Source organism: Amblyomma mixtum, chromosome 2 (assembly GCF_055824585.1).
Source record: "Amblyomma mixtum isolate Tamu chromosome 2, ASM5582458v1, whole genome shotgun sequence".
Taxonomy (NCBI): Eukaryota; Metazoa; Arthropoda; class Arachnida; order Ixodida; family Ixodidae; genus Amblyomma; species Amblyomma mixtum.
The window spans coordinates 319598102-319617694 of record NC_143013.1 but is presented as its reverse complement, the minus strand read 5'-3'; positions in this window follow the sequence as shown (position 1 = coordinate 319617694).

The following is a 19593-nucleotide window of genomic DNA, read 5'->3' as shown; positions in this document are numbered from 1 at the left end:
TTCTCTCATACCATGAATGGCAGTTTACCAATATCCCTCAAAAGAAAAGTATACAACAGCTGTATGTTATCGGTAGTCACCTATGGGGTAGAAACATGTAGGCTAAGAGAGTTCAGCTTAAGTTAAAGACAACGGAACGAGCTATGGAAAGAAAAATGATAAGTGTAACGTTAAGAGATCGAAGCGGGCGGAGCGGGTGAGTAAACAAACGCTTGTTAATGACATCCTAGTTGAAATCAAGAGGAAGAAATGGGCTTGGGCAGGGCATGTAATGCGAAGGCAAGATAACCGCTGGTCCTTAAGGGTAATGGAGTGGATTCCAAGAGAAGCAAGCGTAGCAGGGTGTGGTAGAAAGTTAGGTGGGCGGATGAGATTAAGAATTTTGCGGGGATATGATGCCCGCTACTGGCAAAGGACATGGTGAATTGCAGAGGCATGCTATAGGCCTTTGCCCTCCAGTAGGTGTAGTCAGGCTGATGATGATGATGAAGAAATTTATTTCTTACTTGGAGTGTCGTAGCGCCATCATGCGGCACCTGCTGAAAACTCCCCTTACAATGTACGAGACGCGGCCCAGCAGATGACGCCTAATGCAGGCACAAATGCGTCTGCATTACCTCGAGAATATTTAGTGCCTCCTTGAATTTTTTTCCTTTTTCTGAGGTTCGAGCTGAACTATCTGTTATATGTTTAATTGTAGGCGAAACTGCGGTGCTGAGAAATGAAGGTCTAGATTCAAGACAGTACATGCTTCGACTGCTTACGTGGTCTAGCTTCAAGAAAGTACATGTTTTGACTGTTTACATGACGAGGTTGCAGCAAGCACGGTTGCTCGCTCTTGGTGAATGCTGGCAATTAATCAGCGAGTTGGTCTATTAAGGCGTGGAATATTCACCCCGCTCTCTGTTTACGTAACGTGAGCGCATGCAAGCACACCGCCCAAAGAAGCAACGTAGAGAGCCCACAGTTTTGCTACTAGCTGCAAAGCAGATAATGGGAAGAAGTCCGAAAAGTTCGGCACGCCCACTGATCCAATGTATTGATGACCGACAAATAGTCTCGTTGGAAAAAAATATTCTCATAGAAATTTGTAAAAACTGGAAGGCAGCGGTAAGGACTGATTTTGAAATTATAGTAGACCTTTCTGAGCGCTAAGCCTTGGAAACTGGCTCTGCTAGAAGTCCGGTGCTGAGCTACGATCTAGTGATTTACAACGGTCAAAACCTTCTCCGCTATACCCATACCTTTATGTTAGCAAATTACTGAGCGACAGGCATTGGAGTGGATCAGTAAGATGCCTGTGCTTAATGACATTTACATCTGGTGTGAAAAATACCCCGATTTATGCGAATTTATTCGAGTGGAAGAGTGAGCCGGTTAATTCTGTGAATTTCGTAACATACGTACACTAATAGATGCAAAATGACTGTACAGACGAACGCGGCGCTGAACTTCAAATTGCTCACACCGTAAAAAAAATGTACAGCGCATCTGCGTATCAACTGCTTTGCACCTAAGGTCCGGTGAAATTATGGTTATCAGATCTTGAGCTCTCTGCCGCATCAGTTAGACAAGGAGTCCGAATTAATGTATAGATATAGTGCCCAATCTGTTACGTTTTTGTTGTTTTTCTCTGAATATACTATCATGTTGTAATGCCTCTGGGGTGCGTCGGCCTGCTCAAGCCTTCTCACTGGCTTCTCACTGGAACATCGTCATTATGTCCAGTAACCATAACTCTGACTCTGAAGGCTACGCTAAAAACGAGTGCTTAGGTGGGAAATAAAAAGATTTTGTGGCACAAAGGCATCGAAACAAAATCTCTGCTACACTTCAGCACATTTCGCATGGGTCATCCCAGCATGCTTACCTTTTGCGTTGCTCGATCGCCTTCTCTTATTACCTGTTTTGTTTTTATTTATTGTTTACATCAGAATTACTGCCAGCCTTCAAGAAGGCTTTGAGCAGGAGGATTGACACGTACATAATAGAAGAAAAGATACAAAGCATAAAAAAGCGCGATAAGATGCGAATCAAGGACTCAGGAGACAAGTAGACATGGTCATCCCTCCTGCGCAGAGGCCTGTGAGAAAAAAGCAGGCTGAATGATCTGCACATGCGCGCACTTTTCCTCCAGCAAGTGGGGTGACCAGGCATTCAGAAAGGTCATTTTTCCCGCGCGAAACATCTGAATGGAATGCGCTTTCCCAAAGCAGGGCCTGTGCCACCTCACAAATTTTCTGAAAGCTCTTGCTCCCCCTGTGACCACGAGGCAGACATTGCACTTGTCCTGCAACCTCGCCGCTTATTCAGTACCTAGAGAAGTCTCGCAGGTAAAACTTATCAGAAGTGAAATGAACCGAAGGCCATCTGCTAAAGAGACACAAAGGAAGATTGCACCCTTCTTTGTTGAAAAAATAAATAAATTATGGGGCTTGTTCTGGCTATTCAGCTACTTGTACGGTGGAAAAAGTCATTTATTGACGAGAAACAACGACTGAAAAATTTTCCGACGCTGGATTTAAACTTCTGACGTCAAGATTAAAAGGGACCTTGTGATTACCGTTCGAAGTCAGGGACGCTTTACACTAGCCCAGAGATCTGCGCAGAAGAAAACTTCCCTAATGTCACTGCAGTTCGCTTGCAAAAGCTGCCGGTGGTGGCGGCACCTGTAGTTAATTTTTTTACTCTACTACCTCAAGAAAGCTGTATTGTCAGCGACAGTAGTGTCTTTGTCATTAGGACGTGATATTTCGCATTCATTCAGCAGCCAGCTTCAGTTTGTCGTTGGAGACCTTTCAACGTAACCAGTGGTGCGTGTTCTAAACAAACGCAGGCATTGTACCGCGATTGCAACATCACCTTCTCGCTCATTGGTCGCAGGTGTTAGGACCAAGCGACGCGATTACTGCGACCCCTGTGCCAAGCACGCTGAAGCGTTGTGGCCGGCACACTGCCCCTGCTCAAAACGCCAAGGGCAGCCTCCGGGGAAAGGAACGGCCACGCTCCTGCCTGCGACAGCCAGAGTGGGCCGTCTCTCTTCTAACTTGGCGCGGCTATCCGGCTTTGCCGACTTTGCTCTTTGTTCCGCATACCACCTCCTCGGTTCTATTTCGGCGAGGCAGACTTTCTGCTCCCCTTTGTTTGTTGCTATCTATCCAAGGCCGGGTGATCGCGCAGCCACGACTTGTCTCAGTCGGCTTGCCAGATCAGTGTGGGCCAACTTCTTCCCGTTAGTCGCGTTTGTGTAGTTCTACGACACAGACCCGTCACTCTAAGGTGCTTCGGTGGTGGAGGATTGTTGCATCCCAGTTTCTTGATAGCCAGGCGCTTCTTCCATTTGCATGGCTCTTGCACACAAAAACAACAGACGTGCAGGCAGAAAATACTTGTCTCCACGTTGACGTATTCACCGAAACTGCGTAGGGGTACGCATGCCACCAAACGCATGTTGAAACAGCTGTCCCAACAAACACACAAACCGTTGCTTTGCATTCAGTTCCAAGAAACCGCCTTCTTATTCGCCCTCACATGTCCGTGCCTAATTGAATTCGCGGCTTGTCAAGAAAATGGATGAGCAAACATTATCTTATAGGTTGTCCAGCGGCTGCGTGTATACCCACTCAGGCACAGGGCTTGAGCAAGAAGCCCCTTTTACTTGCGACGTTGGTCTCCCAGAAGTTTCTGCTTCCCCACGATCACCTAATTACAGGGGGTGCTTCCTCACGCCAAATCGGGTAGACAGTAACAAACCGAGAATACGAAAGATACAAAAACACGCACCCAGTTGCTTTGCCGTCTCTTGTAATCTGGAGGGACGCTCGCAGCTTACGTTTAGTACCTCTTTTCTTCATCCAATATTCACTGCGACCTAACCCAGCCAGGCACTCAAAACCATAGAGCAGAGACTCACGGCGGGTATATCAGTGAGGCTATGCCATACAGTCACATATTCGCCGTTCCTCGTGCGGCCTCACGAACGGAACCGCTCGATGGAGCCTATTGCTGCACGGCAGGTTACTTAATGTAGCACGCCATTTACAGGGATCTGCTTCGTTTATAGTGCCATTTTAGTAAGCGCTTGCTGTGAGATAATTTGGTTCTCCAGGTAACGTCCTGTTCCTCCCGGCCACATTTGTTTCTTAGGTGTAAGAAAAAGAAAAGATACCAGAATAGAAAGAAAAATACATAGGTGATTGAAGTGGTCTGGTCTAGAGCTCACCAGCCTTCTTCGTGCCGAATTTTCGCACATAAAGCAAGAGTAGATTCAACAAAACGGATGTAACTTTTTGTAGAACAAAGTATGACGTGTCTTTTTTGCGCAGTTTTCTGAACAAGTATCATGACAGTTGACGGCGTACGCGAGGGAGCACCTAAAAGCACAGTATGGGCAACGGAATTCAAGGGACATAGAAGAGACGTTCACGCACAACATTGAAACGCACAAGAAACATCACTGTAAATTTGGAACACCAGCCTAGTGCACTTGCTATGCCATTACGGGATGCGTGACTTTGCGATTTCAAAATATATGCGTTAGCGCGTAACCACCAAAGAAACGAAATACAGCGTTAGGGAAGGTTTCTGCTCAGCAACTCTTGGTCCATGCTGTATGGCTTTAAACCACTTGGCTACGGCGCGATCGGGTACCTGTGAATGCACTAGCTTATAGTCAACGCGAGATGTGAGGACCATGTTCTCAGAAGGCTGAATTCTATTTCTGTATCTATGCTTTTTGGTCAGAAATGTCTGACTATGCCTGTATTAGTTCCTTAGTCGTGTAGCTATTCTTAGCGTTGGAAAGCAGTGCCAATATCGTAAGAATTAATGCAACAAAGCACGCTCTTTTAGTGTTCCACCCAGAGAAACGCAGATTCCATAGTATTTGGGCTAGTAGCTTTTTTTTTAGCACATCACTGTAACTTTTGGCAGTTACCATAAGTACCACCATGAACATCAACAGCAGCGTGTCAGGACCCGTTTACGATTTTAAAATGGATGCTGAACCCTCAAATGCTATGGAGTCGGAAGTGGACGTATATATGGAATGCAGTTGTTGTATGGAAACCGGAAAATGTAGAGCTGCGATGTCTGGCGTACAAATTAGGGCCAATAAAACTGCCATACTTTCAGCTTTGCAGCCACCATCATTATCGTTAATGTTAAGTGCATTACAGAAGAAAAGACTTTACACATCATAAGCAAGAATCGTTGATCGTGCCTTGTAAGGTACGATCGTATTCCGGACCCAATTTTCTAACCTAATCGCTCAGCGGGCTCTGACACACTAGCTTCAGTTGGGCTTTTAGAGGTATGCTGCAATCACAGCTGCTTTTTTGAAATGACGGAGGGCGAATATAAAGCACATAGCTTGGTAGGGTTTTAACTTACTTAAACCGAGTAGACATGTGAAAGAATGTGTTTAGCATACTTGGCTGATGGTTTTGCTTTGCTGGGTCGTCGGCACGTCTGGCTACGATATTAGTTCGATAGTAGTGAAGGGTAGTTTAATGGTTCGTGGGAAGTGCCAGCGACAAAGACTTTAGCGCAAGTAGTTGATGAAACAAAGGAGTGAGAGGCAGGGTCATAAGGAGCAGTTCTCCGGCGCCAGCTGACCGCCTCAACAGCTTCGTCGTTGTCGTCGTTGGCGTCGGCGCATGATCATCTTCTTCATTCCATTACCATTAGTTAATGTAGATGACGATATGCAATGCAAAGCGCGACAGTGCTTTGTGCTTTGTGCTTTGGAGTTTAACACGAGGTGGGATCGGCTGCGGCGACAGTATAGAGGAAGAAGAAGCCGTTCTGAAGGGCTGTGTTTTGAAATGCTTATAGCCGGAAACAGCGCTTCGGTCGTTGCCTTAGATTTTCCGAAACATAGAGTTACCACGCAATCGTACAAAGTTGCCCCTCGACTTCCTACCGGTAGTGTTGGGCTCAACACCGCCTCTCTGCGCGTTGACCTCAAAGCTTGCCCTTGCCTTGTTTCCGAATTTCGAGACGAATTCGCGCAGATTTCCCACTTCCGTGACATTCTGTGCATTGGCCTGTACCAAATGAGGCACGTTTAAATCGTTACTTGTGGCAGTAGTTCCTCCAGGCAGAAGCCTTTTGACAAAGCAGAGCTCCTTGTCGAAGGTCTAAGGGCCATGGTATTTGACCCAGACACCAAAAATGTGAAAGTTAAACTGCGTTGGCCTCCGCGCTATATGGAGCGCCGGAGGATTGTGGAAGCTTTGGAGGTGTCTGGAACCAAAACTTGAAAAGCCCCGGTAAAGAAAGTCTTCTACCACTGCCAAGCGTGGAGGGTGGGGAGGTGTATGGACCGGTTGTGTGAGTGCTGGTTGTAGAGAGGCAAGGGTGGAGGAAGAAGGCTGCTGTGGAGCCCGCGGTTTGCGTGAGACAGGCGTTGGATCGCCGATGCCATCACACGTACACTATGCCACCCTACCCCTTGCCCCCCAATACGCTGTCCATACAGACTCGCAGGCAGCTCTGCGTGCCTTCCATGAAAGAGCCCTCCCTTTCCCTACCCGATCGGCCTTAGATGCCGCCCTCTTAGCATTAAGCCCACGACCGATGACCCTTCGGTGGATCCCTGGTCACATGAGCTGGCTCACCAGCTTGCCTGCGAAACTATACACCGGGCGCCGGGGATCCCATGGACGAGCCCACCGACAGAGCAGGCGGTCAGGGCTTACAAACGCAGTGTCGACGAATACTACACGCAGCGAAAATTGGACTTAGCTGATTTACCACCACCACACCCATCCTTATCGATCCGTGAAGCTCGCATTCTTCGCCGAATACAGTTTAATTTCCTACGTGCACCAGCCAAACTTTATCTGTACCCGCACACTTCCACACCTCAGTGCCCAAACTGTCCACAGACATATGCAGACATGGAACACTGCCTTACACAGTGCCACTCAGCCTTCCAGTCACCCACCTATCCTTTTCCCACACTCCCACCGTGGCCCATCTGGCTTTCCTCCCGGGACCTGAACCTGCAACACGCCCTCGTCACCTTGGCCCTGGACCTATTGAACGCCTAACATAAAGGCTGTTAATAAAGAGTGTCACACCACCACCACCACCACCACTGCAAAATATTCACGCCGTCGCGCTACCCACCAAAAAGCACAAGGGCAACGCAAGGTGGCCCTTCAATCGTACGCCACTTAATTTCCGAGTTCACTAACGGTAGTGTGCACGTCAGCGAACGATAACTTGTGGATGAAGGCTTCCTTAAATAGTAAGTTGCTGTGCAAACGTGCACGAAGCATTCTAAACGTTGCCTTATGCTGGCTGCATATGGCGCACTCGCAGGGCGTATTGCACAGCATTTTTTTCCCCCGCAAGCAGTCGCAACAAGAAAGATGATGAAATATTTTGAGGGCTTAATCGTTATTTTTTCTTTTGAAGAGACGTGCAACTCGTCAAGTTTCTGTTAGATGAGATGTAAAAATTATTTGCCAGGTTAACATTCACAGCAGGAGAGAGTGCCAGAAAAGCTGTAGAAATAACTTAAAGGCCATTGGGTTAATACTGTGCAACTACATAATTTTTCCGAAAAGTTTAAAACAACCACCCCCTTCTAAGGAAAAGCTTTTTTCGGGATCTTCACTGCACAAACGCTTAACAATCAATCCGAAGATATTAGCTCCGCATGAGAAAGTGCATAGGCGCGATTTTTACAGGCCCCTGAAAAGATATATGACCGCATTTATCTCATGATTTGTAAAGAAACAGATAATCTTGGCAAGCATGTTGCGTAAATTCTCACTGCCTTCGTACACTGCATTTTTTCTGCGCTAAATACGAAGGACAAAGAAAGAATATGTATGCGAGGCGATCGCATTCAGCGTTCGTCCTGCGTGTATAACCTTCCTTCGTCTCGTGTGAAAAATGCATTCTACTTACCAAGACCAGGAAGTCCATCTTTCCACTTTATGACTGTATTCTGCTATTATTTGTGCGAGCCAGTTAATGATATGATACAAGATATATGTGATGAAGCACGCTGATGTGAGGATTAGAATTTGCGAATTTATATTTTTCTCACAAAAAGATGGCGAAAAGGGCAAATGGGGGAAATATAGGCGCTGTTCTGAGTGAATTGTTTTTCAGAAAATAAAAGCAATAGTACTGGACAGAGTAGTGAACATTCTGCTGAGAGACAGTGGTCTTAACTGCACTGATAAAAATAAATAAAAATACGGGGATTTCAATCTGCCCAGCTCTCCATTCATCTGCCATTGCGGTCTCATTTAGGCTCCAGAAAGTGCTTTTAAACCTTTACAGAAAAGCACGTCTTGAGAAAGACCCAGTCGCTTCTTTTAGAGCGTCGTGTACCCGGCAACTAAGGGTTTTCATGCTTTTTGTTGCATTTAGGATCCAGAGTTTAATAGAGGCCAGCATTTTTTTTTATCTGCACGGCAAAGAATCGCCCCTCCAGTACTTTTTACACGTGAAGAAACTACAGCGCAACACTTTTCTGCTATCCTTTTGCTTCTTTTTCAAATAGGCTTGTTAGTTCCGAAACTGCTGCGCCAAACCATTCCAATCATCCAGTTATCTTCATTTCTCGTGTTATATATATATATATATATATATATATATATATATATATATATATATATATATATATATATATATATATATATATATATATGTAGACCATTTCTCTTTTCCGCACTCTCCTCAGTTTATTCCTCAACAATCTCCTCCGCTTCTTCCCGCCCTTTTTCTAGCGCGCGCGTTAGAGGAGAGATGATTTATTTTTATCCGCTTGTTTTAGCTTACACCAGTTTGTTGCAGGAAATATATTGCGCGTATTCTCTTGTCTCCCTATCCTGAGGCAATGAGCCACACATGTTCTCAAGAAATGAAGTGGTCATTTAAGCAACTCTTTAAAATAATGACGTGATAGTTATTGGGTTCAGTGATGCAGCGGTCAAGCGATGCTCCACTGCCGCGGCAGGTGACTGTTTCAAATACAGACCATTGGTGGGGCTTGTGAGACCCAATTGCTCTTCCCGAGCGACCTATGGAGATTTTCCTAGGGGATTTTTTTTTTCAAGCTGACGACAACGAAGACGACGCTGGCTGTTCCGCTGAACGGTACCTTTAACGCTATTGCATTAAAATACTTGTAACTTTTTCAAGAAAAGGGTGCACGAGCGTTACAAGGCTTGTTGCAAGGGGTATTACCTAAAGCATTTCTCCTAATATTGCATAAACTTGTGCTTTAGTTTGCGGGACAACACTCGCAAAATAAATCGTAATCACTCAGATGTTCAGGAAAATTCAAAAAGCTGATTAGATTTTTCAATAATTGAGTAATTAATCATTACCGTCCAACCAATCGCGGCCCCTAATATGATTGTGAGGGCCGGGCCCTTCAGGCACGGTCCAAGCAATACCTCTCTTGTACATAGTATAAATAAATGTTTTACACCACCACCACCACGCTAAAACACTGGACTAACATTGTTCTAGGAACATTATCATAGAATAACAGCGCAGTGGTGGACTAGTAGGGATCGGTGGAGCATCTGTCCCTACTGACATTTCGAACATTCCCGACAGGGGACCCAAATTTGGACTGGAACCATTTCTACCCCATTTGTGAGCGTTTAGGCCTGAATCGTCCCACTGCGAAGAAGGCCTCGCAGGAAAGTCAGGAGCGTTGCCTCTTAGAAAGGATAGATTGTCTGGTGCGGAACGTAAAGCCGACTGGACAAGACAAAGCTAAAAGATGTTTGGATGATATAGTGAAGTTCTTTAACGACAACTAACTTAGTCTTCTGCAAGCACATAAAGTCAGTGGGTCAGTGGCCTTGCGCGGAAAAAAATGTTTCTATCGAGGGTTAGGCACTAAAGTTGCAGCATGTGTACGCGTACCTGTACGGTTTGCGCCTGCGCAGGTCTGAGCGCATATAAAAGCTGCATGTTTTGTCCCTCAATGAACAGTTGAGAGTCAGCGCTGTGTTTGTCCTTTCTGCCCTTACATCTGCGTGTCTCTGGCCTGAAGCCTTGGCGCTGTTGTTCTATGAATATATACCAAAAACAGTACCAACTAGCGCAACAAATCACAATACCATTCTCACTTGAAGTTGATGATCAAGCTCTGTCACATCCTGCCACCTGCAAACCATCATGGTTAGTTTGGTGAAGTGACTACCACGAATTCGCGGTGGTTTAGGGTTGGATCCCCGGAATAGGACTAATTTTTTTCAGTTCCGAAGTTTTTTGTGACAGCTCTATAGCATTCTTTCGTAGCCGTATAGCAGCGGTCGTGTGGATGCTCGTGACTAATTACCCACTTGTTACAAAGCCAAATCATGTTCTCTGGAGAAATGTTGTTGAAGAAGATTACGATCAACAAAGTAAGTTCCCCGATGGAGAAATTCGGGCAATCAAGCAAAACTAAGCAGGGTAATTTTAGAAAATCTGAGTGAGGCTAAACATTACCGCAGACTGTAATAGAAGCTCTCTCCTTCTTTAAGTAACTATATCTGGCAGTGGTTAAGTCAAAGGACAATTGCTACGCACAAGAACGCCGAGGCATGCCTCGCGTCCTTGGATTTGCCACTCATTTTATTTAGATCCCAATTAGCCAGGAGAGCTGCAAGGCCGTCTTGGTAAAATGTATCGTGCATTCAATAACACAAGCAGGCGTAGGCTGAAGCACAGGATATCAACGCCTAATGCTGCGTCGCAATAAACATTTTTTCTTCCTTTCTTTCTCCCTTTATTTACTTCACTGTATTTCTTCCTTTTTTTCGTCATTCCCTTATTTTCATTTCGTTCTTTCTCTCCTCCTTTCTTCCTTTCTCTCCTTCCATTCTTTCTCTCCTCCTTTCTTCCTTTCTCTCCTACTTTCTTTCTTTCTCTCCTCCTTTCTTTATTTCTGTCTTTCTTTCTCTCCTCCTTTCTCTCATTCTTTCTCTCCTCCTTTCTTTCTTTCTCTCTTTCTTTCTCTCCTCCTTTCACTCTTTCCATCTCTCCTCCTTTCTTTCCTTCTATCTCTCCTTTCTCTCTCTCTTTCCCTCTTTCTCTCTCTCTGTCTCTCTCTTTCCCTCTTTCTTTCTCTCTCTCTCTCTCTCTCCTTCTTTCTTTCCTTCTTTCTTTCTCTCTTCCTTTCTTTCTTTCCTTCCTTCTTTCTTCCTTCCTTTCTTCCTTCCTTCTTTCTTCCTTCCTTCCTTCCTTTCTTTCTTTCTTTCTTCCTTTCTTCCTTCCTTCCTTCCTTCCTTCCTTCCTTCCTTCCTTTCTTCCTTTCTTCCTTTCTTTCTTTCTTTCTTTCTTCCTTTCTTCCTTTCTTTCTTCCTTCCTTCCTTTCTCTCTTTCTTCCTTTCTTTCGTTCTTTCTTTCTTTCTTCCTTTCTTCCTTCCTTTCTATCTTTCTTTCCTTCTTTCTTTCTTTTTCTTTCTCTCTCTCTTTCCTTCTTCTTTGTTACCGTCGTTCTTTTTTTTCCTTTGTCGCTCTCTCTCGGCCGACATGCCACGTTGCATACCGAGCAGCTAGGTTTCCTGCTTTTCTGTCACAACCATGCTTCTCTTCCTTGAGCGCGAGAAAAAAACTGAAGAATGAAAAACCGCTAAGAACGAGTGCTCAGAGCTGACAGATGATGAGCCAAATGTTCATTTATGAAAAATTAAATAGCACGTTTTCTTTAATGGAATCATAAGCCCTACTCACAGAAGACTTCAAAGTGTCCGGACTCGGAGAGAATTGCAATTGATTGCATTCCCCCTTTAACCATGCTTAGTGGTGCAATGTAAATCTGATTTTAAACTGAAAGCTACATCTTATGTCAGGCTGCCAAGTGCATTACATCGCCGGCGCATTAAAGAAGGAGAAGAATACTGCCTGGGCCCAACTCAAATCAGGCGTAAACAAAACATCCTACAGGTGTAACGGATCGAGAATATGCGTTAATCCTAATAAATGAAAAGCATTGGGAATTTACCGGAACAAGGCTTCTGTTTCAACTGACGTTTCGACTACCAAGGAAGAGGTTTTTCCGTAGAACACTTAACTTCCTACAAATACCTAGGCGCACAGATTCCGCCCTCACCGTTCAACCACGTTCCTACGAGGCACTCGCGGTATTACAAGTACCCCGTCCGCCGGTATGAACGAGGATTGCGCTTGTGAACACACTCAAGGTTTGGTTACACTGCACACAAGTACCCCAAAATCAGAAGATTGGACAGCCGTCGCCGTAGCTTAGTAGGTAGGGCACCACGCTTGAAATTCGGAGGCCATGGTTTAGGATCCGACCGGTGGCATGTGGTTGTATTTCTTCTGTTTTGTAATCAATTATCTTTAAATAATTACACTATTTGTCTCCCATTGATGAACATGAGACATTTAAAAAAATCCCCTATGCTCCTTGGTTTCGGTGACAGTACGCGGTGATGCAGGCGCTTACATTTTTTTTATTCAAGAAATTTAGACAACACAGTGCCTTGGTGCAGAGGGCAAAAGGCGAAAATCAATCCGCCTGACTGGGCCCTAAGCACCACTCGAACACAACAGCAAGGGCACATACATACACATACATAAACAATATAATCACAGCGTAAATGTTTGTACAACACAACTTCCTAATATAAACATTCATTATATTATTATTAAGCAGAAAACGCGTCTAAAAAATCACACGAAAGGACAGTGCATAGATCCAAAATATGTACGGAAACTAATTGTATAGCTAGAAAAACAAAAGAAAGAAGAAAAAACCCAAAACAGAGCAGTGCAAGAGCAGATACAGATCCCACATATGTATTGAAACTAACTGTGTACATGAAAAAGAAAACAAATGTGTGATAAATAGGAAAGTGTAAGCAGAAAAAAAGTTATACTGCATTTTCCTGAAAATAAATTTTCGCCCGCTTACGAAAAGCAAAGAGAGAGGAAGATTTCTCCATAATATCAATTAACTCGGAATGGGAGATCAAAAGGTTTAGGATTTGCCAGTTTAAAGACTGCCTACAATAGTTTGTTCTGTTTCTTGGTTTCTGTATATTTGTGCGTCTGAACTCATATCGTGTTTGATCGGTCGTGTATTTAGAAAAAAATTGTTCATGATTGGCTGTGAGTTCCAAGAATGCCACCTGAGACAGTTGCTCATAATATAATGTTTGTATAGGTAGTATTTGGTTTTTGCTGAAGTAGGAAGATATGGAGTCGTATCTTGATAAATTTTCAATAAAGCGAATAGCTTTCTTTTGCAATAAAAAAAGGCTTTCAAGATTTCCTTTCCTAGTGACGCCCCAGATAAGCAAATAATAGCGAACCTTGAGTGAACTGCACTGAAATAAAGCTTGCGCCTTAGCCGGAGCGGTAGAAATGGGCGAAGCCTGTTGAGCATTCCAATGCATTGTGCTATGGTACGCTTAATGTGCTGAATATGTGGTGCATGAGCGATATTACCTAGTAGCAAATGTGTTTGAATAACATTGTGAGAAAACCCAGTCGCATGATGGATTGGATATTGAAGGATTATGTATTTTCTATATGGCACTTTCCTCGATAAAACTGTCGTCTTGTACATGTCTCGGACGTTGAAAATTCTGTTTCCCGCTCGCATGTAAATAATTCTACATTGGTCTTTAAAAAAAAACGTTATTGTTATGTTAACAACGCAACATGTACGCACCCGACAAAACCTATATTTACAAAACGTAGTATAATTACTATTGCAAACATCCATTTGTAATCTGTAGGAGTTAAATTTTCTGTACGAGTTAACTGTAAGGCAAGGCTGTTCCTAGAATCGCAACGCCATCATCTTGCAAACTGTATGAATGACGAGTGATCCAAAAATGAAATATTCTAGGAATAAATTGCAATTTTGTGAGTGTCATTTACTTTTTTCTTGTCGTTCTTTTGCGATAACCTAAAGGGGGTTCTGATCGAATGCGCCTTAGGCTGTTTGCTCCGCGGGTAATATCGTTGAGAGTAGACGCGTGCGTAGCAACCTCCTGAGAAGACGTTATGTTGCAAGATGATGCAAGAGAGGTCGAAAACATGATAACAGCAAAGTTTTAAAAATTGAATAACGACGACCGGGCTTGTCGAAAAAATAGATTAAATTTATCTGGGCACTGTGAATATTGTCATCGTATTGATATGCATCGGGAACTTGTCGGGGTTCTAAACAACCTCCGGGTGGAAAACGTCTTCTCTTTTTGTTGGTTTCTCAGAAGCGGACGCAAGTTTTCTTCTAATATCCGCTTATTTTTTTTTTCCTTCGTTGACACCTTGCGGCTGAGCGGTTTTCTTACATGGATGATTCCTCATGAGTCTGAAGCAGCCTAAGTATTGCATATTTTTACATTTGTTTTTGAATTCTTCCTTTATGAGCTCAGTATTCAATATGAAAACTGTCAATTCCGTTCTGAGAGGGCGCGAATATTTCGGGAGAAAAGAATTATGAATGACGTTGCGGTGCTGACAGCATTTTCGTGCACAGTGGTGTTTCGAAACTTTTCAATTATGCCCATGTTATAACGTACAAGCAATGATGAGTATACTTTTGCTCTAAAAGTAGAAATGAGAAACAATATGTTAGGCCTATTTCCGATTTTGTGAGGACGGTGCAGTATATGGGGTTTCACGTGCCAATGCAACATGGATTATAAAGGACACACAGTGGGGCGATCCGGATTAATTTCGAACACCTAGGGCTCTCTAAACTATATATGCCAGAACTTCAGAAAGTTGAAAAAAGGTATAATATTTTTCTGCATAAAATTTTAAACGTGATAGGATTAAATTGCCCGTTACAAAGAAAATTTGGCTTCAGCGTTGTCGGCGTTGTGATCGTAAATAGGGTGGTAAATAGGGCGCACACGAGACCAACTACCGGAGAAGGAACCAACGTGGGCCACCTAGGTCCCGTAACCTTTTGGAGTCACCACAGCTGGCCCACCAGATTGTGAGCAAACTCAGCACCGTGGCAGGTGGCTATTAAATTAATGAGTGAGGGCGAGAGGTTGCTCGTGAAAACCAACTTGGGTCGCACAAGACCCACCGGCGCCAGCTCCTGCCATGTGAAGGCAGTAGCACATCCCTTAACCGCTTCACCAGTGCCCAAAGTGTGGTGTGAGGAATCTCAGGGCGTATGAGTGTGCATTTGAGCAAGACCAATTCCGTATATATGAGCATGAAGAGTATAGCATCATCTACTCAAGGCGGAGCTTAAATGTCCCTTTTAATCTTTATTTCACTTCACAATTCAGAATCCTCCTTTTATTGGAAATATTTACAGCGACTTTTGACCCATTCTCCTGTATAGGATCCTAGGCAAAATCGCTATCTGCTACCTTTGGTGAAGCTCCAAAGATTTGACATTGACTTCAGATCGTATTTCTCTTCATGCGCGGTGGTTTACTTCTGACAATGCGGAAAACTGTTTTTTTTTTCCAGAACTACAAGGTAGTCGATGGTGTCGAATTTCAAAAATGGGGTCCAGAGACGATTTGCGGATTTTTGTCAACGCATAGAACGAACAAAACTGAACGCACACAATACCACCTTCGCATTGGAAAACTTTATGCGCTTCAACCCACACTAGCGGCCACAAGTTTTACAGTGCAATACAATACAATACAATGCAACACAATTTATTCAAAACTTTTTCATACACAGAAGTCTGTGGGTCAGCCTAAGCACATAGGGCTTGTTGGCTGACCTGGAAGTTGGTGAATACATAATCAGTTAAACCACAATGTTACGTAATAGAATGATCGACAGCAGGATTGTCTTCTGTCCGAAAATAAAAAAAAATGAGATCAAGAAAGAAAAGCCACACACAAGAGGTACACAAAAACACACACACACGCAGCGGTTCAGACCTGCAACGTCATATAGACATGTCAGTCTTGCATTGTTGACAACCACCACATCCTAATGTTTTTCATCTATGTATATTGTATCATTGCAATCCCGGTATAAGATGATTGTATAGCGTAAAACAGGCTCCACTAATACTTTATATATTGTGATGCTTAACTTGAGAGGGCAATTCCCGCGGAGGTTGCAAAATTAAGCTTTTAGATGGTTGGTTTATGGGGTTTAACGTCCCAAAGCGACTAAGGCTATGAGAGACGCCGTAGTGGAGGGCTCCGGAAATTTCGACCACCTGGGGTTCTTTAACGTGCACTGACATCGCACAGTACACGGGCCTCGAATTTCTCCTCCAAAGAAATTCAGCCGCCGCAGCCGGGATCGAACCCGCGTCTTTCGGGACAGCAGCCGAGCACCATAGCCACTGAGCCACCGCGGCGGCTTAAGCTTTTAGAATTACTGCCCACAAATGAGTTGTGTCGTATATATATATATATATATATATATATATATATATATATATATATATATATATATATATATATATATATATATATATATATATATATATAGATATATATATACGTACTTGACTATATATATATAAGTACTTGACTGCTTACAGGAGTATATAGCGAAGTATACGCTTCGTTACAGGAAACAATTTATTCAACGTTTCGATCGGAAGACAGATCTTCTTCAGGAGTGAATTTACTTTGTTACTACATCCCATTTTATAGGGGTGGGCACAGAACAGGCGAGAAAGACAAAGCACATAGAAAAGAAATATATACACACACACACACACACGCACGCACGCACGCACACACACATACACACACACACACGCACACACACACACACACACACACACACACACATATATATATATATATATATATATATATATATACTGGTTATATATATATATATATATATAAAGACTGGTCCTCCAGCCGAAACGTCGTGAATTAAATCTTGTTATGTTTTTCAAGTTGTGGTGACTTTATCTTATATATATATATATATATATATATATATATATATATATATATATATATATATATATAAGATAAAGTCACCACAACTTGAAAAACATAACAAGATTTAATTCACGACGTTTCGGCTGGAGGACCAGTCTTTATCGAGTGTGATAAAGACTGGTCCTCCAGCCGAAACGTCGTGAATGAAATCTTGTTATGTTTTTCAAGTTCTGGGGACTTTATCTTATAGTAATCAATCAGCTGCCAAGAAATAATTTTTGATATATATATATATATATATATATATATATATTCAAATACGCTTTTTGTGTTTGAAGAGCACATTTTTCGGCCTATCATTGTTAGCGATGTAGTGCATAGAAAACAGCTAGGTGCTGTTAAAGATGGGGCTTCTATCCCACCGCTGGAACCAGTGTTAAAGATGGGGCCACAATCCCACCGCTGGAACCAGTGTTGAAGACGGAGGGGTCCTGGAGATGACTAACTCGTTTAGCCCCGCAAGGTACCGGCTCCGAATGACGATGTCGGACTGCGTTATCGAGGAAACTGTACTGAAGGGTTTATTCTACATATTTACAGTTGAGAATCGAATCGAATCGAATGCTGTGATCACAACACAACATCCCGTTAAATACGGTTCGCGTTCCCCAGATCCCTGACTGGGGAATTTAGTTCGAATAACGTTGTCCAATCAGATGGGCCATTGATGATGCTGGCGGTACCACCCACGGCAGGGTGGTTCTGATGCCCTCTCGCTCTCTCACAGCTCGGGGGATGAGAAGGGGAAGACAGTCATCAAACACAGATGCGTCACCTTGACCACTGCCGCAAGTTTTCTGTGCGTTGCCTCCGTGGGAAAGCAGAATCCCGCAGTCTTCTCGCAGGTGGTTGAACCTCCTCGAACTCCCCCGCCGGATGGCCGAAGCACGAGACCCCTTCGACACGGCGTCTTTCAATTAGCAGCCTCGCTCAGCGTGACCTTGCGTAGCATCATCCCGTCCGGTGACCCGAAGGCCGACTCGGCCAACGTATACCGCTGCTTCCGCCGTGCTTCCTGTGCATCTCTGCTTCCACCGTTGCTGCTGCTGTCGCAAGCTCTCGCCGCATCTCTGCTTAACGACGACACTCGTCTGGTCGTAATTTCTCCCAGGCCCGTTGGACACAGCGTCCTTCGATCGGTTCGATGGTTCGGTGGTTTGGAGTGGAACCACCCGTCCGTCGTCGTCTATGCTTCTGCCGCCGGCCCCAGGCCTCGTCGTAGCCGTTGCTTCGCGATGAGTCACATCCGTCTCCCATGTCCGCGTTCCCCACTTTTAACAGTGCTAACTGGGAGGCTGATTAACTAGTATTGAAGAGTGAGCTTTTAACTATTGCAGTTAGGCTCATTAATTATTTAGAGGCGTGTGGCGCACCGTAAGCATTATTCATATCAGCTTTTAGAATCTTGAAAACGCAGTTATCCTCGGCGCGGGGGCCCGGCAAATTGTTGCTATTTCGATGAGTTACGTGCACTGGCGAGGTTGCTTTGCCTGCAAGCTTCTCGCAAGCGCATGCATTTTGGTGCAATATAGGCAAAATTTGTTGGGTCGCAGCGGTGACGGTAACCTCGTTTTCGAAATTCTAAAAACTGATATGGATTTTACTTATGGTGTTCTTCACGCCTCTCAACAATTAAGGAGATTAACAGCAATATTTAATTATTCAATACTATTCAGCCAGCCTGCTAGTTACACGCGTCAGCTACATTCTGATGTACTACACTACTGACAATGCTGTGTCGGAAAAGTGCGTCGCTAATTCAGAAAGCCTATTCTTAAAAACTGTGTAAAGTCTAAGGCGGAATGCCCTGTATATACCAGGTGTTTCGGAAAGACTGATTTTCAAAAATAGCCTCGTGGGGTAAATCTATGGCTTTTGCGGCTAAAATATGGTTTTTGTGGCGTGGTATTCACAGTGGTCACGGACACCGGAAAGCCGGTGAATTGTCTTAAGTAGTAAGCTAGTTGACGAATGTCTGATAATTAAATTTTTAACTATCACCTCTAGGCAACTGATTGGAATGAGAGATTTGTAGCCGGTCATTAGCGACCGGCTACCGTACCAGATAGCTGTTCGCCGTATCAGGTTTTAAAATTGCAATTACGCGAATATCCTTGGTGCTGTGGTTAGACAAAAATTGGTTACATTGTGCCAAAATGCATACGCTTTCGAAAAACATGCCGGCAAAGCCACCTTTCCAGTGCACGTAACTAGTAAATAAAGCCAGATGTTGCCGAACCGCAGCGCCAAAGGTAATCGCGTTTTCTAAATTCTAAAAACTGGCATGGCTATTACTGACGACCAGCTTCAAATCTCTAAACGCAACTAGGCATCTAACTCTAATAGTTAAAAAGTTAATTATTCAAAATTAGTTAACCAGCTTACTACTTAAATCGATTCGCAGGTTTTGTCGTTTTCAGAAACAGTGGTAATACTATGATGAAAAAGCTATATTTTTTCGCAGAAACCTACTTTTCAGGATTAAGCCTTCCTGAAAGACCAGGTATACGCATTAACCTGCGCTGAAATCGCACAGTACATGGGTTATTAGCATTTTACCTTCACCGAAACGCGACCGCCACGCCTTGATGCCATTGTGAGGACTTCGGTGTTTTCTTGAAGAACTGTACAAAACGGCGGAAGGATCGAATATTGCTGTCATTTGAAACTTTTTCTCTGTGAATATGAG